General features: G+C 40.4%; 1 long non-coding RNA gene across 1 annotated transcript in view; it reads left to right on the forward strand.

The window, feature by feature from the left end:
- Nucleotides 1-1,420: 1,420 nt before the first annotated feature.
- LOC103096093 (uncharacterized) overlaps nucleotides 1,421-27,778 on the forward strand; it is a 118,105-nt gene continuing 91,747 nt past the window's right edge. Inside the window, exons 1-3 of the long non-coding RNA XR_008913101.1 lie at nucleotides 1,421-1,616; nucleotides 11,759-11,884; nucleotides 17,116-17,237. This is a non-coding gene — a long non-coding RNA (uncharacterized LOC103096093). The remainder of the gene's footprint in view (nucleotides 1,617-11,758; nucleotides 11,885-17,115; nucleotides 17,238-27,778) is intronic.

A 27,778-nucleotide genomic window follows, 5' to 3' on the forward strand; every position in this document is an offset into this window, starting at 1 on the left:
TGTCTTATTAGATAGGGCATACCTCATCATTAACAGTCTTTACAAAAAAAAAAAAAAAAGACCAGGAGGCTACTTGAAGGGTTTCATAGAAAATACATATTCTTTTTTTTTTGGTATGGGTTGGAGAAGATGGCCACCAGGACCTTTAAACTTATAAATTCTGTGATCTCCAAGGTCCTTTTCAACTTTCACATTCTCTGATTTTGTGATGCTCTGAATGATATCCCTCTCTGTCTCCCAATAACTCCTTCTCATCAGTCCTAGGATCATATTTCAGTTAGAAACAACCTTAGAAATGGCCTAGCCCCAGTCAAACCTGAATAAGAATCCCTTTTATACTATCCTAAGGGGTCATTTAGCTACTGAACGAAGACCTCCAGAGACAGGGAGCTCACTGTCTTCCAAGGCATTTGGAAAGTTCTGCTTGTTAGGATGGAGTTTTGTTTTGTTTTTTACCTAAAGCTTCAAAAGGCTGCTGGGTGGTGCAGTAGAGAGTGTTAGACCTGGAGTCAAGAAGACCTGAGCTCAAATTCAGCCTCAAACACTTGCTAGTATTGGGCAAATCACTTAATTGCCACCTGTCTCTGTTTCCTTATATGTAAAATGGGGACAATATCAGCCCCTATATCCTAGAGCAGTTGTAAGATCAGATTGGATATTTTGCAAGCCTTAAAGAGCTACACAAATGCTAGCTAGCCTTATTAAATACCCCCAATTTTTTTTTGTTCTGCCCTCTGGAAAAGCTGGATAAACCTTTCAGGGTATCATGTTTGTGAGGGAAGACTCAACTGCAATTAGAGATCTGGGAACTCATTTTTCTTTTATCTTGAGCAAATCACTTTTGTCCCTTAATTCATGCCACTATAAAATATATTGTTGGGCCAAATAATCTTGAAACTTCTGCCCACTTCCAACAGCCTGTGATTCTGATTTTCTGTACTTTTTCACCCTTACATCAAATGGAGATGAAAGTAGTGATGATGAGGATGAGGAAGACCAAGTTGAAGATGGTAAAATCAGCTCCCATTTCTTTACCTTCCCATATTTCTCTGAGGTAGGGAGTATGAGGATTATTGTTTTCATTTTACAGATGAGGAAAATGAGTCAGAGATTGTGGCTTCTGGATCACATTGCAAGGGAGTAGAGGGGTGGGGATTATAGCTGTCTACCCATCTGAAAGCGTTTCTTGATTGGTCCTCCCCTTTCTGAACATGAATCCACTCTCACTGGTTGCATTTCCTTCTCTGGAAGCAGCTCTGAGTCATCCTCCTTAGATAACTTGTGGCTTGTGCCACTAGTTCTGAAGTCTCTGGTTCCTGTGCCCTTTTTCATCTTCTTTTTCCTGAATCAGAAGCCATACCTCTCAAGTCCCATCACAGAAAAATGTTAAGGACTTCCTGGTGCATCTGAAGGTCTCCATGGCAACACTTACTGCTTTGGTCACCATGGTGATGCTGGTGAGCCTTCTAAGGGAGAGAGAATCCTCAGGTCACTTTCCTTAAGGACAGTAATCAAATTCTCTAGTCCAGAAAGTATCTCTGCCTCCAAGAATCTAGGCTTACACAATGGGGACTTGGACTTGCGTGAAATATTTCTGGGTCTGAAATTCAAGTGAGGTTTGTGCTTTCTCTGGGGTAAGGTAGCAAGAATTCATTTGAATCCATTTGAGATGATAGGCATTATTTCTTAGCCCCTGGGATATTATTGCTGAGTGCAAGTCTTAGATAAAGAGTTTGTTCTCTAGAATCAGAAGTGCTAGATTTAAAATAACACTACCTGTGAGTTTTTATTTAACTGCCCTTGGTCTCAGTTTCCTCATCTGTAAAATGCAGTTCAATGAAATGGCCTCTGAGGTTCCTTCTAGTGTTAGATCTTCAATCCTTTTTCTTGGGTTCTATCCCTATTCAGGAGATTAGGGTAGGCCTAATTGGATAAAACAAAAGGAAACAACAAAGGTTAAAAGATCTTTCCAAAAATGGAATAAATTGCCTCAAAAGGGAGTGAATTTCTCATCATTGAAGTCTCTAGAAGAAGCTCTGAGCCCCTTTTAACTCTGCTTCTCAAAAGCAGGACCTCAGTAGTTCAGAAAGGCATTTCTCCTCAAATTCTTCCTGTCTGTTTTCTCTGTAACTAGGGTAGTGATGGGCAACCTTTTGAGCTTGGTAAGTCAAAATTTGCCAAAAAACCGAGCATAACTTGGGTTATGTGTCCCTTAGAGAAAATAAAAAAACATAATTTCATGATATTTATAGTTTAAATAACAGTATAATTATAATATATAACTGTATTTAATAAACCAAAAACTAATTATTTAACTTACCTGCTTAGTGACTTCCTTGTTCATCTGTCAAGTCGGTTTATTTTGTTGGTTTTGATATTATTTAATTTGTGAGAGGTACTGTGAACTAAGATAAGTGAGGGGAAGGGAGAATTCTTTAACTAACCTGCCCATTAGTGACTTTTTTGTTGATGAATTTCATTGACTAAATCGTCAATTGAAGGTTGGTATTTTGTACACTTCAAGCCCAAGCAAGTGCTACTAACTTCAGCTGTCAATATGTTTCTTTTGTTGGTTTTGATATTATTTAATGCTGAGAATAAGGTCTCACAAAAGTACATAGAGGGAAAAATTGTGAGTAAAGCCATTGCTATATTTTTCAGGGTGCTAAAAGTGTCTGGTAATTAGTTCCAGGCATTCCTCCATTGCATTTGATCTGGAGCCCCATCCAGTCTTCTGCTGGCTCTGCTCTGCCCCTCCCCTCCCAGCTGGCCCAGGGGCACTGCAAGAGCAGTGGCTGCCACCTACAAGCCTGCCTGCCCATATGCTCCTTCTGTGCGCAGGCTCCTCCTCCCTGCCCCTGCCCCTGTGGAAGCCCCATGTGCTCCAGTCACTTGGCTTGTGCAGGCCTGCCACTCATCCCCAGCCCCCACAGCCAACTGATGGAGCAGCCCTCCCCCCACCCAGGCCAGGACAGGGAATGGCCATGGCCACAACTGTGGGCACAGCTCTCAGGCCCGAGGGCACACTGAGCCCACATGCAGCCATGTATCATCAAAAATGGTTATGTATGTCAGTGCTGACATATGTGTTGTAGGTTCCCCATCACAGAACTAGGTCATCTCCTTTCCCATAGTAACACATAAACATGAGCTGCCCTATGTGATGAGCTCTTCCATGAGAGAAATAGAAGGAAGGAACCAACCCCCACCCCACCCACAGGCAGCTCCTAGTTGACTAGTGCAGCATCCAATTTATTTGTGTCAAAAGACATCAGGGTGTATGGGGTGTTCAGGAAGGACTAGGACTTCTGGCATGAGTTCTGCTGATGAGCCCTTTTCAGGGCTGCTCATCCACCTTTGGTCTCTGTATTATACCTAACTCTCACCTCTGGCTCCAAGAAACTGTAGCATATGTAGTGACCACATCCTCACATCCTAGTAAAACCATCTTGGCAGATGAACTAAACCAGTTTGAGGGTAACCAAATGAACCTCAGCATGTGAAGATTTTCCCAGTGGAATAAGTAGCTATGAACTATTTGTTTCAGCAGGTCAGGAAGGCAGTGGGAATAGGAACTATGGAGCTCTTAGAGCTTGGGGAGACATTGAAGGTGCCAATATCATCCATTTCCTCTGGGGCCATCTTTAGTCATCAATTTTTGTCTTGCCTCTTGACTTTAAAGACTCTCTAGGAGTGAGGCTGATGACTTCAGGCATCTGTGCCTCACATAAATCCAGTTTACTTAGGAATCAAAAAAAGGGGGTAGGGGTAGCAACAACATATAAAATAATGTCCAAATGTGGTGGCTGTCCAATATGGAAGTGTCTAGGGTGGTTCCATATTTGAGCCATCCATATGTCTAGGATGAATTAATAATAATAAGCTGTCTTATAACTTTGTAGTCATCTCAAAGTTGGAGAGATATGCTATCGATGTAAAATTATATCACCCAACAATCATTTATTAAGCACCTACTATGTTCCACGAAATCTACTAGATGCTAGGGATATAATACAATGAAAGAAAATCCTTTCTCACAAGGGTCTTGCCTTTTAATGGGACAAACAAGTATAAATAAATATAAGTATAAATAGAATCAAGCAAAATATGTACAAAGTTAACTACAAGGCAGTTTGAGAGAGAGAGAGAGAGTACTGAGTGTAGAGATCAGGGAAGGCTTCATGTAGGAGGTGACATATTAGCTGTTTCTGAAATGGAGAAAAGAACTTTGAGACAGAGGTAAGGAGGAAGTGCATTCCAGGCATAGGGGACCTCCAGGGACAAGGCATGGAGGAACCAGGAGATGGAGTGTCACATGTAGAGGAACAAAAGGACAGTAGGTATTGGGAGGTTCAAATGAGATAGAGCATTTGGTAAACTTTGATGCACCATAGAAATGATTGTTGTTATTGTCTTCTAGCCACTTTGACTCCAGCCTAGAGATAGCATCATTCCCTGAGTCTTCTAATCCACTCCTTTGAGGCTCAAGCAGTGTTTAAAGAGGTGTACCCGTGAATGTTTAACAACTACTTGAGGAAGTTGTTGAGGAGTTGGGGGGAAGGATGTGTCTACATTTTAAAGTTTAATCTGGATTGTTAACACTTATTTAACCTTTACTTTCTGCCTCAGTAATACTCTAAGACAGAAGGGCAAGGGCTAGGCAACTAGGAAATGTCAGAGGTTGGATTTGAACCCAGGACCTTCTGACTCCAGGTCTGGCTCTCTGTCCACTGTGACATCTAACTGATCCTGTTATATACACTTTAAAAAATCTGGATAATAAAGTAAATAGTAAATCAAAGCTTGATTTTTAGTGATGGATTTTTGAGTTGTAATTGCTCACACCTGAACAGTTAACAATTGGCCAGTTAAACCAAGCTGGCTAGAGCTGTCTCCAGCACATGAGTGCAGAGTGCCAGAGAGGGAGTAATGCCCAATGAGGCTGGAAAGATAGATGGGGGCCAGGTTGCAAATGAGCTTTAAAAGCTAAATAGAAGAATGGGTATTTGTCCTTAAAGATGGTACTACTGGAGTTTATGTGGTAGAGGAGTAATCTGGTCAGCTCTGTATTTAAGGAAAATTATGTTGGAAGTGGAATGGAGTGGAGGAGAAATTAGAATTAGATTATAGCCTGTGTTGCTGTTTGATCATTTTGTGGTCGAACTTTTCATAACCCCATTTGGGGTTCTCCTGGCAAAGATCCTAGAATGGTTTGCCATTTCCTTCTCCAGCTCATTTTACAGTTGAGGAAACTGAGGCAAACAGTATTATGTGACTTACACAGGATCAGACAGCTGGTAAGTGTCTGAGGTTAGATTTGAACTCAGGTATTCCTTACTCCAAGGTTGACATTCTATCCATCATGCTACCTCATTGCCAAACAGCCATGGTATATGGAAATTGGGAGCTAGGACGAGCCCTAGAAATCATCTCATTCAATTGACTCATTTTACAAGTAAGGAGACTAAGGCCAAGAGGAATGAGAGTTTATTAGTGGCCACCCAAGAGAAGAAGCCAGAACTCTGCTGAAGGTCATGGAGTGCAGCAGGGACTGAGGGGAGGAAGGGATCAATGAGCTCTGAAGAGAGGCAGGATGACAGCAGAAGCTCCCTGGAGGAGATGGGAACTCAGTTGAGTCTTAAAGGCTGAGCAGGATTTGGAGAGTGAAAAGCAAAAAAGAGGGCCATTTCCAGGGTCAAGCAATAGCAGGAAAGAAGCCTGGCAGCTGTGGAAGTGAGCAGGGCATATGTAACAAGTCTTTGTCTAGTGGGATTAGTCCAAATTCTTGTCTCTTGGCAAGCTTAAGAGCAGTCTAAAATTTCCCTTCAGGGAATTCTCAGATGAGAAATTTGTGTATGAGACTGTATGTACATTAGTGGGAGGGAATGTATGTGTGTGAGAGAGAGCATGCACATGTGAGAACGGATGGATGGTTTATGTGGGTGTGTGGCGTTCGTGTGAGCATGTAGGGCATGTCTCAGAGCACAAAGCTCCTCTTCTATCGCTTCCAATGCTCCCTTCAAGCTACCTTACAATTTAGTATTTATCCTCTTTAGAGCCATTCTGGTCCTTAAAAAGAATGCCCAGAAACAGAGGGAAAGCCCTAAACATGTGAAGCTCTAATCACAGAATGGAAAGAACTCACACCACCCTCAAGCCCCCTACCACGAGCCTTCTGTCCACTTTAGATGTGTTAGAAACCAGGGATGAGGATCTTTCCTCAATACAACTGACCTGGGTTTAATCCCTTCTGATGAGCACTCCAAATTGTCTTCTGATACTTGGGTCCTTCCCCTCTGGTAAACATTGCTGAGACACATATGTGGGTACACCTGTGCATAGGGGTGAGGGTCCTGCAGTGAGGGTCTTATAAAAATGTTTATATCCACATTCTGTGGTGCCCCTCAGAAAAGAAGCAAAAAGCGGCAAAACAGGCCCAGACGGTGAGTTGGAAGCTTCATTTCACTGACCCCTTGACCAAGAAGGGGCCCTGTTGTTCTTCAGTCAGGTCCAACTCTTCCTGACCCCATGGAAAATATCATATCGATATCATCCACAATACCATCTGCCATTTTCTTGGCAAAGATACTGGAGTGGTTTGCCATTTCCTTCTCTAGAGGATCAAGGCAAATAGAGGTTAAGTGACTTGTCCAGGGTCACATAGTGAATGTCTGAGGCAAGATTTGAACTCAGTCTTCCTGACTTCAGGCCTGATTCTCAGTCCACTGAGCCATCTTTTAAAAATGTCCCCTCCATAAAATGTTGTCATTAAGCATTTTGGAAGCATCTAGTGAGTGCTCAGACGTTGCTTATGTGTTAAGAAATAGTAAGGAACAATATTTTGACAGTAGTGTGGTCTGAAATCCTTGGTCTCCCTGGAATCAAAGACCAATTGAGTCTTCCTAGAAGAGAAGGCACGATTTCAAAGGGTTCCCTGAAATTAAGAGACTAAGCTTTGGTTACTGTGATCAAACAGTAAGAATGCCTTTTTGATCAACGTGGATTCAGGGAAGTTTCTCTTTGTTGACCTCAGACTAGAAGGAAAGGGGAATCTTTGGAGGGGTTAAGAGGCAAGAGTTAGAGGGAGGAATTGTTTTGGGGAAAGCTGCCTTCACTAGCACAATCCTGGTTAAGCAAATCAAGAAGGAAACTATGGACTTTTGTTTTTCTTTGCTGTGGAATTTTCTCTTTTGTTTCATGAATATTATGAAATGGTTAAGCTGATGTTGCTCCTTGGCCCAGAAGAAATTCCTGGAGGAGGGACAGAGGAGGGAGAGAAAGGACAATTGGACTTCTCTTCAAGCCAAAATACTCTTATATTTTTTGTTGTCCCATATGTCATGACCCTATTTGGAGTTTTCTTGGCAAAGATATTGGAGTGGTTGGCCGTTTTCTTCTCCAGCTCATTTGACAGGTGAGGAAACTGAGGCAAACAGGGTTAAGTGACTTGCTTGGGGTCATATAGTTATTTGAACTCAGGAAGGTGGTTCCAAGGCCAGTGCTCTACCCACTGTACCCCCTAGCTGCTCCCAATGATAACAAATATTATAGTGCAAATGGTCTGCAAGGTATGTCTTCTGTTAGCACTTCTATATGAAGGAATTTGTTATAAGCATTCATGAGCCAGAGAAAGGGGAGTGGTAGCCAAAAGAATTCTTGGCTCCAGTCCTTTAAATTTGCAAAGTACTTTCCCTAACAACATTCCTAGAAAATAAGTTATACAAATATTATTATCCCATTTCGTAGATGTGGAAACTGAGTCTCAGAAAGGTTTTAGTGATCGCATAGTGTTAGAGCTAAGATTCAAATCCACACCTCCGATTTCCATCTCTATTGACTTTTCCACTGTACTATATTGTCTCTCAGTAGAGAATTGATCTGAAGACCTGTTTTTAGCCTTGATAGTCATACGATTTCCTGTGTGACTTTGGTCAAGTCCCTTCTTCTCTCTGATCTCTTTTTCCCCATATTCAGAAGGAAAAGATAAGTCTCCCTCCCAAGCCTGTAAGCTCATTTCTTTGAACTCTTAAGTTCCATTGTCCTGTGACTAAATAATATCTGAGGTTCCTCTCAGTCCCAACATTGGGAGATTTTGTGATCCGTGGAAGCTTCAATTAGATGCACACAGTTGGCTTCTAATCCAATGGCCTGCTTTCAGCTGTGGTCAGCCAGCAGAGAGAGGGAAGGGTTGATGGCCCAGTCCTGCCAGACTTCAGGCTCCATCCTATAATGGTAGCAGCTGGGAGTTTCCCAAGAGGCTATGGAAGGGGATCCATTCTCAGAGAAGGAGGTGAGAGAATGTTGCCATGGAAGCTGCCAAACTCTAGGCTTGTCCAGGGAGTCCATTTGGGTCGTGGGAAAGAAAGCTGGTGGCTCAGCTGTTGGTATGAGAGAGGCAGCTAGGAGAGTCAATTCCTCCTGCTGATAGGGGACCTGGCACACTTTATAGGAGGGTGATCTCACCCACAGCCAGCCGGGCGGGTGAAGTCCTAAAAGCTGGATTTCATTGATTTACTCTATAATCTCCAAAGCCCTCGAAGGCTTCCCAGTGCTTTTAGAACCAAACCCAAGTCCCTAAACCCAGCATTCATTGAAGGTGTGATACAATTTTGCCCCAAATGATCTGAGATCTTAAGGATCCCAGAATCGAAATTTCAAGGGGTTTGAGAGGTCCAACCCTCTCATTTTATAGATGAGAAAACTGAAGCACTGGAGGAGTAGAAGTGACATTTCAAGGTCATGTTCTTGTACTTTCTCTTTTTCTCCCTCCTTATCCTTTGTTTACATCATCATCATTCCTTCCCCCTGTCTTTTGGAATCCTCCCTATCCTTCTGGTCCCTGTTGTCATCCCCAAAGGGATGTGAAGCAATGCTAGGAATATAAAGACCACAATGACCTGATCCGTAGGCTTGAGGAAATCACATTATGTCAAGGGAAGCAGTCTGTTGACAAATAAGTCTATTAAAAAATCTATATCTTATACATTATTTATCCCCATTCAACAGATGAGGATATAGAAGCAAGGTGTTCCCTTGACAGGAGTCACATAGCTAATAAAATATCTGAGGCTGGATTTGAATCCAGGTCTTCCTGACAGGTCTGGTGCTCGATGTAGGTACCTGATGATAACGATGATGGTGGTGATGAAGATGACGATGCTGACTCTGAGGACTCCCAACAATACTGACCTCTTTTCCATACAGAACTTTCTTTTCCTTTAACTCACTTAATGAGAGATAGTCTGGAGGAGTGGAAAGAGCTCTGGATTTGGAGTTTGAAGACTTGGACTAGAGTTTAGGCACCACACAAACCTAGGCGACTCAAATGCTGTGGACCTCTTTCTCCTTCTAAAAAATGGGAATAACAGCCCTTGCTCTATCCAGCTGACAAGGCTGTAGAGAAGGGAAAGATCTTTGCAATCATGGCAATCTAAGAGAATTGGGGGTGCTACTGAAGGTGGGGCTCAGGCCATCCCATAATAAACCGGTGGTCAAGTATATTGAACAATATAACCTGTGATCACAATGTAGCTGGTGACAATACAAGTTCCCAATTGTCTTCTCTCTAGTCCTTGGGTGTGAATTGTCTTCTAGACTCTGAACTCAGCAGGACAGAGTTCCTCCACTGTCCCCCATCACCCCACTTGACAAGTTCCCAGTGGGCAAGACCCAAGTTTGTTCTTCCTGGAGCTTCTCTCAAACTCTGAGGACCCAGGAAAGATAGGGTCCAAGGCTCTTCCTAGCCAAAGACTAGATACGTTGGGGGGTTGGGGGGGGAAGCTCAGCAAAGTCTCAGTGGATTGAAATAAATTACATTCAAAGAAAAGAAAGAAACTTCATAGGTTTTTCTCCCTGGAGCTTCAAAACCACATTAGCATTCCATATCAGCATTTTTCTTTGCTTACATTTTCTTCTCAAAGCAGATTTCAGCCAGAAAAGGCTCTGAAAAAACATCGAGGAGCCAAAGGGGAGAGGCACACCCCCAATTCCCCTGAGCATCCTAGAGGTCGGGTAGAGGGAGCCTCAGGAATTTATCCAAACGGATTCCAATCTGGACACAGAAGGAGAAGGATTCTTTGTGTCCTACTCAAAGGACAGACTGGAGCCTTCAACCTCTCTTCATTCCTGTGCCTTCCTTCTGGAGATTATTTCCTTTTCATCCTGTCTAGAGCTGCTTTGGCTAGAGTAGTTGGTGAATTAGGCAGGGAGCCCCTGGAGGGCAGGGATCTTCTTTTGCCTTTGTATCCTCAGCACTTAGCACATTGCCTGCCTGGCCATAGAAGGCCATTAAAAAGCGGATATTGACTTACTGACCTTATATATTAGAGATTTCACTAAACAGAAGGAAGAAAAGAAGATGGAACCAAAATGCTCAGGAGAGGATTAGAGCAGAACCTTGGTGTTGTTGACAGCTCAGAAACTTTTCCTTCCCCAAAACCTTTAACTTTTCTATAATACAATAGAAATAATTGTTCTAGGGAAAATCCTGCCATTGCTAGAACCCAATTAGTATATCAAAGACTGAGTCTTTTCCTCCCCACCTTTCCACTCTTTCCCACTAGACAGCACAGCAAGATAGGACAGGATGTTGCAGAGCCAGGGAAAGAATCTGGGATTTGGCCTGAGCTCATCAGATTTTAAATCTTAGCTCTGCTTCTTACTAGCTGGTGTGACCTTGGCCAAGTCCCAACCTCTCTGGGTCTCAGTTTTTTTACTATATAAAATGAGGGGGCTGGATTAGATTAACAGCTCTCAAAGTTTGGTCTATAGATCCTTGGGGGTCCTGGAGATCTTTTCAGATGCTTTATGAGGTCAGAACTATTTTCATAATAACACAAAGATGTTATTTGCCTGTCAAAATACTCCCTTTTCCAACTACATATCTATGTAATGCTGGATCTTCATATACTTCAACCAAAACAACAACATTGCAACAGATTGAATGCTTTAGCAGATCAGAGAATCCAACTATCCCCCAGTAAGCTAGATATTTATGCTTGGCAAAAAAAAAAAAGCAAAACAATGCCAATTTTCTTAGTATTTTTCACATTGAAAAATATACTTATTTTTATTAAAATGTTATTTATATTCATGTGTAATGAGTTTGTTATTTTTAAATGAATTAGTAAAGATTTGAAAATTTAATCAGTTTTGATTTCTTATATAGAAAATATTCATAGATATAAACTAAAGCTCTTGGGGATCCTCAATCATTTTTCAGAGTATAAAGGAGTCCTGAGTTCAAAAAGTTGGAAAATTATCTCTAATGTTTTTTTGAGCTTTAAGTTTTTTTTACGTGTCACCTTCTCTCTCCCCTCTTTCTCTAGTTCAGGAAATCTGGGTCCTCATTCCAGGTTTGATGCTAACATGTGTGACATTGGGCAAATTCTTTTTATTTTTCAAGCCTCAGTTTGTCCATCTGTAAAATGAGAACATCAAACTAGATTATCTCTAAGGTCTTTTCCAACTCTAAATATGGTGTGTAGAACCTGTGCATCCCTCTTTGTACATATTATTTGTGTGACTCTGAGTGAGTCTCTTAAACATCTCTGGACCTCAGTTTCCTCATCTGTAAAATGGCAAATTTGGTCTCAGTGACCACTAAGGTCTCTTCCATGCCCATGAACCTATGATACTCCTGCTCATTCCATGACTTCCTTCCCCAGTGTGACATACTTACCCATTCACTCCTCCGTAGATGGGGCTCAGGAGCTAAAATCTCCTAAGTAACAATGAACTGAAATCTCTTTACGTTTAGAGAAGCGGTCCATCCTTCTCCACCAATCAGAGGCTCCCGTCTTAGAGGCAGCGAAGTGGCATAGAGACTAGAATGGCGGACCAGGAGTTAGGGAAACCCTCGGTTCAAATTCTGCCTCAGACTCAGGTCAGTTTCACCTTGCATTTTAATTCACTGATCAAATACAGTGTTTGGGTTCACTCCTGGCACACAGTAGGAGCAGAATAAATGCTGGCTGATCTATTGATTTGTTAGGATTCCAACACGGAGGACAAGATGGATGATGGAGAGGCTCTGCTGTAGCCTGGGCAGCTCCAGCCTGCCACCGCCTCAGAACCACAAAAAAAGCACACCAAGTACAATCATTAAAACTAGGAGGAGGAAAGAGAAGAAAGGAAGCGTTTTCCAGCAATGAAATATCTATAGAAAAAGTACCAGAAGCCCGTGCCAGCGGCCGGCGCTCATTCTCACCCGCCCGACTCTGAACTCCCCTTGGCTGGCAGTGGGGAGGAAAAGACCATCTTGCATTTTCTTGTGGATGTTCCCTGAGCATGGGGTTACCCAGAAGCAACCACCCGGCTAGGGGAGGCGGCGGAGGGACAGGGGACGGGAGTGGTGGGGGTGAGGGGGCTGACCATGCCCCGCTCTAGTAAGTCTGGTTGGGAGAAAGCCCGAGGCTGAAGTTCAGAGCTGGACACAACTAGAATTATGCTGTAGCCCGCTCATCTGGGGAGCTGATTGTTAAATTGTCATTGTATTTGCATTTTAGAAATCAGCAAATGCTACAGAGCAAGGCTTGATTTGTTCTTTTATTGACTGACTAGACAACAGATTAATGGAGAAAATGTTCCTGGTAATGCACTATGTCTTTTCAGAGAGGTGGTTCTTAAGCATTATATGCACACCCCCTGGATTCAGCTCTATCAGGAACAGAAGGGAAGGGGCTTCTAAGAAGGCTGATTGGATGATGGGGTGGTCCCCTCCCCCTTCTCCTAGGCTTTAGGAGAAAGAGCGCTTGATAGGAATCAAAGGGCCTGGATTTGGACACCAAGTTGGCTAATTACCACTGCCAGCCTCAGTTTCCTCATCTGTAAAGAGAGGGGCTTGGGTTAGATGACCTCTAATGACCCACCCAGCTCGAAATCTGTGATCTTATGACTTTTAGCAGTTAACCAGCCATTCACCCAGCAGACCTCCATCATTGAGGAGAAATCTGACAACTAGGAATGGAGGAAGAATGCAGGAGCCTGAGCCTGATTGAGGCTAGTGGTAGTAGTGGAGGTAGTGTAGTAGTAGTTGTCATGGCAGTAGTAGTCCTGGCAGTAGTGGTAGTAGTAGTAGTGTTGTGAGGGTGAAGAGGTGCACCCCTTGGGTTCAGGAAGGATACTTTTCTGCAAGAATGCAAGACTCCAAAACTTAGCTTAAAAATAAAAAAAGAAATGTATTAATTTAAAAAGTAATGTTGAGAATGTCCAGGAGGATAGCAAGGTGGGACAGCAAGATGGAAGGCTGCTCCCAGAACCCAACAATTCTGGGGATTTTATACTCTTACAATAAATGCTGTCGTAGTGTAGACGTGACTCTAGAGTGGTAGCCACTCAGGCATTTGGGGTGGGGTGGTCATCTGACTGGGCTCTGCCTGGAGACATAGGAAGTGAAAGATTCCTTAGTTTTAGGGGACAGGCAGATGTCTGAGATACAGCCTGATAGAATCGAGGACAAAGAGGAGGTGCATCTCTTTGTCCATCTTAAATCTAAAAGAGGATCAAAGGAGGGCAATCATCTCAGAGACCGCGGATGTTTTTAGGCTAGGAGTCACGAGGGTGTAAGGGAGCAAAGGAGTTTTCCTGATAATGGTTTGCCATATAGTGGTAGTAGTGGTAGTGGTAACAATGGTTAGTAGTACTAATGGTAGTAGTAGAGGTAGTTTTAGTGGTAATAGTAGTAATAGTAGAAGTAGTTATAATGGTGGTGGTGGGAGTAGTAGTAGAGGTAGTGATAATAGTGGTAGTAGTAGTACAGGTAGTGGTAGTTAAGGTCAGAGTAGTAGTGGTGGGATAGTAGTAGTGGTGGTCCTAATAGTGGTAGTAGTAGTGGTAGTGGTGGTGGTAGTAGTAGCAGTAGTAGTAATTGCAGTGATAGAGGTAGTGGTAGTAGCAGAGGTGGTACTAATTTTGTAGTAGTGGTAGTGATAGTGGTGGTGGTAGTAATAGCTGGCATTTATTAAGGACCTGAAGACAGGAAGACCTGAGATCAAATCCAGCTTCAGACACTTTCTAGTTGTGTAGCCATAGGTAAGTTTGCTGGAGCGGAAAAATGGCAAACCACTCCAGAATTCTCACCAAGAAAACCCCAAATGAGGTTCACAATGGAAATGATTGGACAACAATTAGGAAGGTAATTGGCCAACTGAGGGCCTTGAATGTAAGGACAAGAAGTTGTGGGTCATGGGCAGCCAGTGATGACTCCTAAATAGGGGAAAGGAGAGATCTCATGGTAGCGCAGAGCATTCTCCCCAGGGTTCTGTTCTTGGTTTAGGATCAGAGGTCTAGAGTGGAAAGGAACCTTGGACGCCTCCTTGTTCAACCCCTTTATTTTATGGATTTCACAGATTAAAAAAACAAACAAACTCTGGAGTTTAAAGTGACTTGCCAGAGTCACCAAGCAAGTATCACCCTACCTCCTAATCACCCAGTGATGGGGCTTCCTGAGGCACCAAAGGGGTCACCCAAAGACTTCTTCAAGGAATTAAACCCTATCATTTCCTTGTTTTGTCTCCAATGCTTGTTACCCTTTTAAATACCTCCCAATCCTTCAGCATTCCCTCCTGCTTTTAATTACTGTTTATTTATTTTAGAAAATGCTTGTTTGGGTGGTAAGGAATTTGGTTCCAATGGGCTGTTTCTGACTTGTGAGTCATCCTTTTCAGCCCAGAGACATCACAGCTGGAGGCCCCAGAGTGCCTCCACCTCCCACCCTCCCATCTCTCTCTCTCCCTCTCTCTCTCTCTCTTTCTCTCTCTCCTTCCCTCCCCTCTCTCTTTTTCTTTCTCTTTCTGTCTCTCTCTTTCTTCCTCTCTCTCTCTCTCTCCCCTTCCTTCCTCCTCTCTCTCTTTCTCTTTCTCTGTCTCTCTGTGTCTCTGTCTGTCTCTGTCTCTGTGTCTGTCATACACACACACACACACACACACACACACACACACACAGAAGGGTGGGAGTGGAAATGCCTTCACTGGGTGGAGGGTGAGGCAACATCATCTCTCTAGTCTCTCTTCTCATTCTTGAGGTGGGGAAAGCAATGTTTTGAGTTTGAAAAGGCCCAGATCTGGGGGGTCCCAAGTTTGGGTCTTAGATCGTAGACCTACCCATTTCGTGATATCTTTAGCCAATAGTTTCCTCTCTATAAAATAAGGAGTTTAGCTTGGAGCATCTTGAAGGTCCCTTCCAACTCTCAATCCTACAATCTCATGGTCTGTACAAAACCAACATCAAAAATTTGTGATTTCATCTGTATGGGAGGTTCAGAGATGGGCCCAGTAATAAAGAATCATAATAACCTAGTAATAAAATGGTTCATTGATTTGCCCATAGTCAGACAACTGGTTTAGTCAAAGCAGGATCTGAATTTGACTCTTTCTAATAGTATTGGCATTCATATAGCAACTTAGGGTTTACAAAGCATTTTACTTATGGTTGAGTTGGAAACTCAACAGAACTCAACAGAACTATTAAATAATCAGAAGGGGGTTCAGTGTGATAGTAGGCCACTACACAGAGCTGCATGCTAACAACCACACAGATTGAACTCTGGATGCTCTGGACACTGACCCCTGGGAGGGCCAACTGAGCTAGATTGACAACTCCAAGGAACAAAAGAATTTGGGGAACCTATATGTAATTTGGGAAACTGAGGGCCTGGGAAATATGATTGACCTTACAATGGTTACAAGGAGATGGGAGTGTTCAAACTATACTGACAGAATACAATCAAGGTTGGGGAGAGAATCATAGTTAGAGGCTAGGGTCCAAGGGAAGGGGCTGCTTACATGGATACTAAAGGATGGTCCCTGCCCAGGTGTGGGTCTTCCTGGGAAAGGGTCTCCAATACAATTATTCAGTCTGAAACTGCTAACCTGAGATTCCCTTCAGGGTGGATTCTCACAGGAAGAGGGAACAAGTACAAGCTTTGGGGTCTCCAATGTACAAGCTAGTCCTAAAACTTGGGGTTCACCAGATCTTACTGGGCTACAAGTTTGGGGTTTCTAGATCCCATGCTGACATTATGTTATCTTGTTTGTCCTGTTGGGCAAATTCTGTTCTTATCCTCATTTATTATTTATAATATTATTTATTTATTAATTATTTATAAACTGTATTCTGAGAATAAGCCCATAAGGCATCACAAGATAATCAAATGATTCCATGACTCAAGAAAGCTTAAGAACTCCTCATTTATGCAATGATCATAACACTATACAGGAAAAGAACCTTGAAAGACTTGAGAACTCTGATCCATGCAATGACGAATCAGGGTTCTAGAAGACTTAGGAGGAAGTGTTTGCCTCTTCTACCTCTTGGGAGAGAAATAATGGACCCAAGATGCCAAATGAGTCCTATATCTTAGCCCATTACTAATATGCTATACATTTGTTTTGTTCAATTTTCATTTGTTATAAAGGAAGAATTTTGGGGGGGAGAGAAGGGAGAAGTCAAAGTCAAAAGTGGGATGGGCTCACATGATAGTGATGCAAAAAAGAGAAATGAAAAAAAAGGAAAGAAAAAAGCATCAGTGAAGCAAAGTGAAGATATTTCAAAACCAAAACCAAAACCTTATCTTCCATCACAGAATCAATATTAGGTTTTGATTCCAAGGCAGAAAAGTGGTAAGGGCTCGGCAATGGGGTTTAAGTGACTTTTCCAGGATCACACAGCTAGGAAGTGTCCAAGGCCAGATTTGATCCCAGGACCTCCCATCTCTAGTACTGGCTCTCTATCCACTGGGTCACCTACCTGCTCCCCAAAAAGTGGTGATATTAAAGAACTAGTGTGTCTTCATCAATAACAGGTCAAGCCATACCAACGCCATTTCCTTTGGGGAGGGGGGGGGCATTTACCAGTTTGGTTGAGCAGGAGCACTTTATAGGTCTAGATTGTAGCCAAGAATCTGACATTCTTTAGTGGACAAGATGGAAAAGAATGAGCTCTACAGTAACAAAATTAGGTGTAGTCAGAATTGTTTGAATAGCCAAACCTCAAAACTAATTTGATGTTCACTAGAAAGAAGGGCTCAGTGAAGCGTCCCTGAGATTTGTGCTTTTTCCTATGCTGTTTTTTATCAATGACATAAAGACAAAGACGATGTGATTATCAAATTTGCAGGTGGCCCAAAGCCAACAAGTTTCATGACTGAGTTCAAATCCAAAAAGATCCTGACAGGATGGAACATTGGGACAACTCTAATGAGCATGACATTGATTATGGATACATGTCAAATCCTTCAGGTGGGTTCAAAAAAATTCATTTTCCCAGTGTAAGAGAAAGGAAACCGAAGCATCTCGTAAATATGTCCCCTAAGGTCTTTTTTGACACTGCCACTTCTCTGATGTAGTCCCTCATCCCTTCATGTCTGAACTGTTTCAATTACTCAATGGTTGACCTCTCTACCTCTAATCTCTCCCCACTCCAGTCTGTCCTCCACTCAGCTGTCAAAGTGGGCTTCCTAAAACACAGAGCTCATCGCCTCACCTCCTTATTCAATCAACTGCAGTGAATCCTCCATTCAGCTTTCAAAACCTTGCATGATCCGGTCCCTTCCTACCTTCCCAGTCATTTTATGCCCTGCTCCCCTCCACATATTCTGCCATCCAGGACGTTGGTCTCCTGGCTCTTTCTTGCACTAAGTCACTCCACCTCCTACCATGTTTGTTTTCACTTGCTCTTCCCCATGTTTGGAATGCTCCCCCTCCTCATCTTTCCCTCAAAGATTCCAAGTCTCAGCTAACATCCCACTTTGTACAGGAAGCCTTGCTCCAACTTCCTTTTTTCTAGCACCTTCCCTTTAGTGGTTTATCTCCAATTTACCTGTCTGTATCATGCTTCTTGTCTCCTCTGTCAAACCACGAGCTCCAAGAGAGCAGGGACAATTTTTAGTCTTTCTTCATATCTCTAGGATTTAACACAGTGCCTGCACATAGTAGGTACTTAATAAGCAGTAGTTGACTGGCTAGTTAATAATTCATTAGAAAAAGATCTGGAGATTTTAGTTGCTTGTAAGTTCTATAGGAGCCAACAGCTAGAGACAGCAGCTTAAAAAGTTTAATAGAATCTTAGGATGCCCTAAGTGGCATAATGTTCTAGGGAGGGATATGATAATTCTACTGAGCCCTGGTCAGATCATACCATGTCTTTTTTTTTTTTAAACCCTTATCATCTATCTTGGAATCAATATTAAGCAATGATTCCAAGGCAGAAGAGTGGTAAGGGCTAGGTAACTGGGGTTAATTGACTTGCCCAAAGTCACATAGCTAAGAAGTATCTGAGGTCAGTTTTGAACCAGAATCCTCCATCTCTAAGCCTGTCCAGAGTCACTGAATCATCTAACTTTCCCAAGATGCTTATTGTTCAATTATTTTTCAGTCATGTTGCTCATGACCCAATTTGGGGTTTTCTTGGCAAAGATACTGAAATGGCTTGCCTTTTCCTTCTCTAGCTCATTTTACAGATAAAGGAATTGAGGCAAACAGGGTAAGTGACTTGCCCAGGGTCACACAGCTAGGAAGTGTCTAAGATCAAATTTTAGCCCAGGACCTCTCAATCTTCAGGCCTGACTCTCTATCCACTGATCACCTAGCTGCCCACCAAATTCAGGTTTGATAAAAGGGTAAATCTTTTAACAATTAAAATTATCCTATAATTGCCTGGATTATCTTGGGGGCTAGTAAGTTTCCTCTCATTGCATATCTTTGAGGAAAGTGTGGGTAATCATTGGTGAGTTTATTAAGGAAGGGATTTTTGTGCACATAAACGTTGGACTAGATAACTTCTATGGCCCCTCCAAATCCTGAGATTCTATGACTTTTTTTGGTTAAGTCAATGCCTGAATATTCAATGAAATTGTGCTGTCTATAGGATATTCACTGAACAACTGGAGATCTTTGCATTCATAAGTTTCTTGACCAAGTTGAATCAGACTTAACCATGAAATGGATCTGCTCAACTCAAGTACTTCAGTAAAAAAAGTAATTTTCTGACCACAGCAAGATTTAAGTGACAAATGAAAGATGGACCAAAGCCCAAGGTCACACACTAGGACTGATTCTCTTGGTAACAGATCCAAAAGAGGAAGTGATACATCCCTGGAGGGTCACTTTGTTAGTCCAGCAAAAATATTATTTTGTGTGCACCCTCAGATTGTTTCTTTATTCCCTGTAGGGTTGTGAGGTGCCCCCACTGATGCTCCTGGGCAATCATCTTTTCTGAGTTCTCACTCTGTAGCTTAGGGATATCAGGTGCCATGCAGAAGCCCATTATTATCTTTCTCTGCCAACGTGTGTGGCCAGGGACAATGGGTAGAAAAAGAACACCTGTCTTCAGAATATATCTTTCCTTCCTTGATCAGTAGGGACTACATACCTAAATCTCTTGGAATTCAGTATATTCAGGAAATGCAAGGGGATATGTATATTGATGTATAGTCGCTTCAGTTATGTTGGATTCTTTGAGATCCCATTTGGGTTTTCTCAGCAAAGATAATGGAGTGGTTGGCCATATCCTTCTCCAGCTGAGGCAGACAAGGTCAAGTGATTTATCCAGTGTTGCACAGCTAGTAAGTGTCTGAGGCAGGATTTGAATTCAGGAAGAGGAGTCTTCCTTACTTCATCAGGCTTGGCACTACTAATTGTGCCACTTAGCTGCTCAGATATGTGTGTGTGTGTATATATATATATTCTTCTGACTCCATCCCCTGGTCAGCTTACTGGTGAGGGTCCTCTCTATACTTAGCTAATTTGAATTAACCACCCACACAGGAAAAACCAAGCCAGTAAAGAATGTCTATTGTCTGTGGTTTGATGTAGCTAGAAAGGTGACATTGTATGTACTTTGGACATAACACTGAAAACAGAAAACAAGTTGGTCTCTGAAAGTGGGCTGGATTACCTTCAGTAAATTGCAAAGTTCAGTTAATGATCCCAAGGCTTGTCTCAGAAATAAAGGTCCAGTTTCTTTAACCCAGTATTATAATGGTGTTGTAGCACTGGTAAGTCAAAGAACACTAAAATGTCCAAGGAATTAAGAAAAATTATCCCTCAGAGGACAATGGAGAAGTGAATGGTGGCTATGAGCAGGCTTCAACATATAATACATAATAAGCAATGGGGGTTAAGTGGTTTGCTCAGTGTCACACAGCTAGAAAATGTCTGAGGGCAAACTTGAAAATCCAGGATCTCCCTGTTGTCTCTAGACCCAGCTCTCAAATTTTTGACTGAACTACCTAGTTGCCCAATGACATGTAATTATTAATAAGTATTATGATTAAGTTCAGCTCAACACATGGAAGGACTTTTTATTTATTTTTTGGTTTGATTTATCTAGTTCTGAGAGGGGAAGGTAAAGATCCCCCACTAGTATGGTCTTACTATCTGTTTCCTCCTTGAGCTCCTTCAATTTTTCCTTTAGAAATCTAGATGCGACACCATTTGGTACATAGATATTTAGTAATGATATTACTTCATTGTTTATAGTACCTTTTAACAAAATGTAATTTCCTTCCTTATCTCTTTTAATCAGATCAGTTCCTACTTTGGCTTTTTCTGGTATCATGATTGCTACTCCTGCTTTTTTTTTTTTAACTTTAGATGATGCATAATATATTCTGCTCCAGCCTTTACCTTGAATCTGTGTATGTCACTCTGCCTTAAATGTGTTTCTTATAAACAGCATATAGTATGATTCTGGTTTTTAATCCACTCTGCTATCCGCTTCAGTTTAATGAGTGAGTTCATCCCATTCACATTAAGCATTATGATTATTAACTGTATTGCCCTCCATCTTATTATCCCCTTTAGATCCTGCTCTATTCCCTTTCACTCTATTTCTTCTCCTCAGTATTTTCCTTTTTGTCATGCCCCCCCCACACACACACAGTTTCCTTTCCTTTCTATTACCCCCTGCACTTCCCTTGTCTTGTTCTTTTTCTACTTCTCTGTAGGGTAAGATAGAATTCTATGCCCCACTGAGTATACTCATTTTTCCCTCTCTGAGTCAGTTACAAAGAGAGTAAAGTTTAAGCATTGCCTGTTACCACCCTTATTCTCCCCTCTCTGTATTGATTTTTCATGCCTCTTTACATTATATCATTTATCTCATTCTATTTCTCCCTTTCCTTTTCTCTAAGTGCAACCCTCTCTTTTAGCCCTTGATTGATTTTTACATGTCATTCATATGCATACATATCATATGCATACATATGATTCCATATAATCACATTTACACATATATCATATGATCATATATCATCATATACATATTATCATAATCAGCTTTCTTCTCCATCCTCTTTCTGAGTAAATTCCTTCTATCTTCTCTACTACTGAGACTAATTTTTAAGAATTATAGAAATCCTCTTTCCATGTAGACATATAGATATTTTTGCCTTAATGAGTCCTTTAAATTTTAACTTTCTGACTTCTGGGTAAACATGGCTAAAGTTTATACACAGGAATCTACCTCTCCTCAGCACCTACTGATATAGAGTACCTCAAAAGGCCAAAAAACCTGAATTCATGTGAATGAAGGGACCCCACAGTAGGGCGCAACATTGAAGGTACATAAGATTTGGAGAGGTGGTCTCAGGCAAAAAACGTAATCCTTAACTCCAAACACAGAGAGCCTGCCCTCCTCACTCAGACTTCTGACTGGAAAGGGGAAGAAAAACCACCATAGTTATAGCAAAAAATACCCAGGAAAAACAACTTCCCAACACAAAGAAAAACAAGAAGAAGACTTTGACCCTGGATAATTTTTATGTAGGAAAAATTCAGACTACAGAGGAAATAGCAGGAGAGGACATACAAATAAATGCATCCAAACCTTCCAAAAAAAATGGAAATTGACCACAAGCTCTTGAAGAACTTAAATCCGAGCTTATCAAAAAGATGGAAGAATATTGGCAAGACAATTGGAAAATAGTTCAAAAAGAAAATAACAGTTTAAAAGACAGGAACTCCCAATTGGAAAAAGAAACCCAGAAATCAAATGAAATGATAAACAAATTAGAGACCAAAATTAAATAGCTGGAAGCCATGAAAACCAAACCAAAAAAGTAAAATCAAAAGATTATAGTGGAAAAATCAAAAGATTATAGCAAAAAAAAAACAAAAAACAGTCTTTAAAGACCAGAACTGGGCAATTAGAAGCAAATGATCTTGCAAAACAGCAAGAATTAATAAAGCAAAATCACAAGATTGACAAAAATAGAAGGAAACATGAAATATCTTACTGAGAAGATGACTGACAAAGAAACAAGGTCGAGAATAGACAATTTAAGAATCATTGGTCTACCTGAAAATTCAGAAATAAACCGAAACCTTGACATCATACAAGATGATGAAATTATCCAAGAAAACTGCCCTGATGTTCTTGAACAAGAGGGTAAAATAGACATTGAAAGAGTTCATAGAACACCCTCTACAGCATAGAGTCTACACTAAATCCTCAAAAGACAATCCCCAGAAATGTAATTGCCAAATTTAAGAGCTTCCAAACTAAGGAAAAATTTTTACAAGAAGTCAAAAAGAGACAATTCAGATACCAATGAGTACCAATCAGGATCATACAAGATCTGGCAGCTTCCACACTAAAGAACTGCAAGGCTTGGAATATGCTATTTAGAAAGGCAAGAGAACAGTATCCATCAAAACTGACTATATACTTCCAGAGGAAAGTATGGGCATTCAACAAAATAGAAGATTTCCAATTAATTGTAAGGAAAAGGCCAGAACTAAGCAGAAAGTTTGGTACCCAAACACAAAGATCAAGAGAAACATAAAAAGGTAAATAAAAAAGGGAGAGGAAAGGGGGAAAATGTTTTTTATTTAAATTTTCTTCTTTAAGGGCTTCAATAAGATCAAGTTGTTTATATTAATATATGGAAAAATGTTATTTGTAACTCTCAAAAATTATATTCACTCTTATAGCAATTAGAAGAATGATTCATAGGTAAAGACTGGGGTAATAAGTGGTCTAAGATGATATGCAAAAAAAGAAAAAGGGAGGGGGGAATAGAAGATAGCAGCAAGAGAAACTTGAAGGAATAAGATAAATAAGGTAATCTCTATCACACAAAGAGGTGCATGGGAAGGGGAAGGGAAGAATACTATTATAAGAAGGAGGGGAAGAGAGTGCTGCTAGGAAATATTTAAATCTTACTCTCAGTGAAATCATTTCTGAGAGGGAAAAGCATCTAGATCCATTGGGGTCTTATCCTACAGGGAAAGTGAAAAGGGACAAACTAAGGGGGGGAGTGGGGTGGGGGGTACAAAAAAGGAGGGAAAGAGGGAGCAGGGAGGGAACTTAATACACTAAAAAAATAATAATAAGGGTGGGGATGAGGGGACTGACTAAAAGTAAACCAGTGGTTTAAAAAGATATAGCGAAAGAAGAAAGGTCAGAACTAGGAGAGGATATCAAAATGTTGGGGAATATAGAGGTATTTATCATAACTCTGAATGTGAATGGAATGAACTTATCCATAAAACAAAAGCAAATAGTAGAGTGATTTAGAAACCAAAATCCTACCATATGTTGTCTACAAGAAACACAAGAAACACACATGAGGTAAGTAGATACTCACAGAATAAGTAGAGCAAGATCTATTGGGCCTCAACTGAGAAAAAGAAGGCAGGAGTTGCAATAATGATATTTGACAAAGCCAAAGTAAAAATAGATCTGATCAAAAGAGATACAGAAGGTAATTACATCCTGATAAACGGCGGTATAGACAATAAGGAAATATCAGTAATCAACATATATGCACCAAATGGTATAGCATCCAAATTTCTAAAGGAGAAACTAGTGGATTTGCAGGAGGAAATAGATAATAAAACTATACTAGTGAGAGACCTGAACCTTCCTCTATCAGATCTAGATAAATCAAACCAAAAAATAAATGAGAAAGAGGTAAGAGAGATGTGAATGAAATCTTAGAAAAATTAGAGTTAATAAATATGTGGAGAAAAATAAATGGGGACAAAAAGGAATACACCTTCTTTTCAGTAGCACATGGTTCATTCACAAAGATTGACCATGTACTAGGGCAGAAAAACATGGCAAACAAGTGCAAAAAGGCAGAAATCATGAATGCAACCTTTTGAGATCATAATGCAATAAAAATAATAATTAGTAAGGATAAATGGAGAGCAAAATCAAAAATTAATTGGAAATTAAATAATATGATTCTTCAAAACTGGTTGGTTAAAGAACAAATCAAAGAAACAATAATTTCATTGAAGAAAATGATGATGAGACATCCTTTCAAAATCTATGGAATGCAGCCAAAGCAGTACTCAGGAGGAAATTTATATCCTTGAGTTCATGTATTAACAAATCAAGGAGGGCAGAGGTCAAAGAATTGGGCATGCAAATCAAAAAACTTTAAAGGGAACGAATTAAAAATCCCCAGATGAAAACTAAATTAGAGATACTAAAAATTAAAGAAGAAATTAATAAAATTGAAAGTCAAAGAACTATTGAATTAAATAAGACTAGAAGCTGGTACTTTGAAAAAACAAATGAAATAGACAAAGTACTGGTCAATCTAATTTTAAAAAAAGGAAGAAGAAAACCAAATTAACAGTATCATAAATGAAAAGGGAGACCTCACCTCTAATTAAGTGGAAATTAAGGCAATCATTAAAAACTATTTTGCCCAATTATATGGCAATAAATATGGCAATCTAGGTGATATAGATGAATATTTACAAAAATAAAAATTGCCTAGATTAACAGAAGAAGAAATAGAATACTTAAATAACCCCAAGTCAGAAAAAGAAATTGAACAAGCCATCAAAGAAATCCCTAAGAAAAAATCCCCAGGCCTGATGGATTCACAAGTGAATTCTATCAAATATTCAAAGAAAAACTAACCTGAATACTAAACAATTTGCCATAATTTGCAAAGAAGGAGTTCTAGCAAATTCCTTTTATGACACAAATATGGTACTGATTCCAAAGCCAGACCAATCTCCTTAATGAACATAGATGCAAAAATTTTTAATACAATACTAGCAAAAAAGACTCCAGCAAGTGATCATGAGAGTCATTCATTATGATCAGGTGGGATTTATGCCAGGAATGCAAGGATGGTTTAATATTAGGAAAACCATATACATAATTGACCATATCAACAAGCAAAACAACAAAAATCACATGATTATCTCAATAGATGCAGAAAAAGCCTTTGACAAAATACAACATTCATTCCCATTGAAAACCACAGAAAGTAAAGGAATAAAAGGGCCTTTCCTAAGAATAATAAACAGTATATATCTAAAACCATCAGCAAGTATCACCAGCAATGGGGATAAATTAGAGGCATTCACAATAAGATCAGGAGTGAAACAAGGATGCCCATTATCACCTCTATTATTTACATTGTTCTAGAAACACTAGCAGTGGCAATTGGAGAAGAAAAAGAAATTGAAGGTATTAAAATAGGTAATGAGGAGACCAAGCTATCTCTCTTTGCAGATGATATGATGGTCTACTTAAAGAATCCTAGAGAATCCACCAAAAAGCTAGTTGAAATAATCAACAGCGTTAGCAAAGTTGCAGGTTACAAAATAAACCCACATAAATCATCAGGATTTCTATATATTTTCAACACATCTCAGCAGCCAGTCTTAGAAAGAGAAGTTCCATTTAAAAATCACGCTAGACAATATAAAGTCCTTAGGAATATATCTGCCGAGACAACAGGAGGACTATTTGAACACTACAAAACACTATCCACACAATTAAAACTAGATATAAATAATTGGAAAAACATTAATTGCTAATGGGTAGGATGAGATAACATAATAAAAATGACAATCCTACCCAAACTAATTTACTTATTTAGTGCCATATCCATTAAACTACCAAGAAACATTTTTACTGAATTAGAAAAAACTATAACACAGTTCATTTGGAAGAACAAAAATCAAGAATATCAAGGGAAATATTGAAAAAAAAAATGTGAAGGAAGGTGGCCTAGCTCAAACTATACTATGAAGCAGTGGTCACAAAACAATATGGCATTGGCTAAGAGACAGAAAGGAGGATCAGTGGAATAGACTTAGGGTAAGTGACCTCAGTAAGGCAGTCTATGATAAACCCAAATATCACAGCTTTTGGGACAAAAATTCACTATTTGACAAAAACTGCTGGGAAAATTGGAAAACAGAATGGGAGAGATTAGGTTTGGATCAACATCTCACACCCTACACCAAGAAAAACTCAGAATAGGTGAATGGCTTGAATATAAAGAAGGAAACTATGAGTAAATTAGGTGAATACAGAATAGTATGCATGTCAGATCTTTGGGAAAGGAAAGATTTTAATTAGCAAGTAAGAGTTAGAAAAAACCACAAAATGTAAAATAAATAATTGTGATTACACCAAATTAAAAAATTTTTGTACAAACAAAACCAATGCAACCAAAATTACAAGGAAAGCAACAAATTAGGAAAAAAATCTTCATAACAAAAAACAATGACAAAGGTCTATTTACTCAAATTTATAAAGAGATAAATCAATTGTACAAAAAATCAAGCCATTCCCCAATTTATAAATGGGCAAGGGACATGAATAGGCAATTTTCAGATAAAGAAATCAAAACTATTAACAAGCACATGAAAAAGTGTTGTAAATCTCTTATAATCAGAGAAATGAAAAATCAAAACAACTCTGAGGTATCACCTCACACCTAACAGATTTACTAACATGACAGAAAAGGAAAGTAATGAATGTTGGAGGGGATATGGCAAAGTTGGGACATTAATGCATTGCTGGTGGAGTTGTGCATTGATCCAACCATTCTGGAGGGCAATTTGGAACTATGACCAAAGGGCGCTAAAAGACTGTCTGCCCTTTGATCCAGCCATAGCACTGCTGGGTTTGTACCCCAAAGAGATAATAAGGAAAAAGTCTTGTACAAGAATATTCATAGCTATGCTGTTTGTGGTGGCAAAAAAATTGGAAAATGAGGGGATGCCCTCTGATTGGGGAATGGCTGAACAAGTTGTGGTATCTGTTGTAGATGAAATCCTATTGTGCTCAAAGAAACAATGAACTGAAGGAATTCCATGTGAACTGGAATGACCTCCAGGAATTGATGTGAGTGAAAGGAACAGAACCAGGAGAACATTGTACACAGACACTGATACACTATGGCACAATCCAATGCAATGCACTTCTCTACGAGTAGCAATGCAATGATCCTGGACAATTCTGAGGGACTTATGAGAAAGAATGCTATCCACATTCAGAGGAAAATCTGTGGGAGTAGAAACACAAAAGAAAAACAACTGCTTGATCACATGGGTCAATGGGATATGTATATATAGTAGTCTCTCGGTGATCGAGAATGACTATTGTCTTTGTGCAGTTTCATCTACAGTGCACCCTCATGTGGCTTTGGAGTCCAAAGGCTGAGGCGCAGAGTTTGTGGCACATTGGGCATGGGACTCCAGTTGTTATGGGAGGTGCGGTTGTGGCCTGGTGTCGGTGTTCACACGCAGCGGCAAGACGTCAACGTCGCTCATCTTCAAAGGTGGTGGCGGCATGGTGAATGTGGGTTTGCCAGCTGCTTCTGTCAGAGGCAGCGAGTTCTAGTTGCTTTGGTGTAATGCCAGCCCACTTCAAGTTGGACTTTAGCTGATCCTTGAATCTTTTCTTTGGTCGGCCTTGTTTCCTGAGTCCAGCTGACAGTTCACCATAGAATACCTGTCTTGGTATTCCCTGTGGGTCCATGCGGATGACATGTCCAGACCATCGTAGCTGCGTT

Source organism: Monodelphis domestica, chromosome 6 (genome assembly GCF_027887165.1).
Source record: "Monodelphis domestica isolate mMonDom1 chromosome 6, mMonDom1.pri, whole genome shotgun sequence".
In the NCBI taxonomy this organism is placed as follows: domain Eukaryota; kingdom Metazoa; phylum Chordata; class Mammalia; order Didelphimorphia; family Didelphidae; genus Monodelphis; species Monodelphis domestica.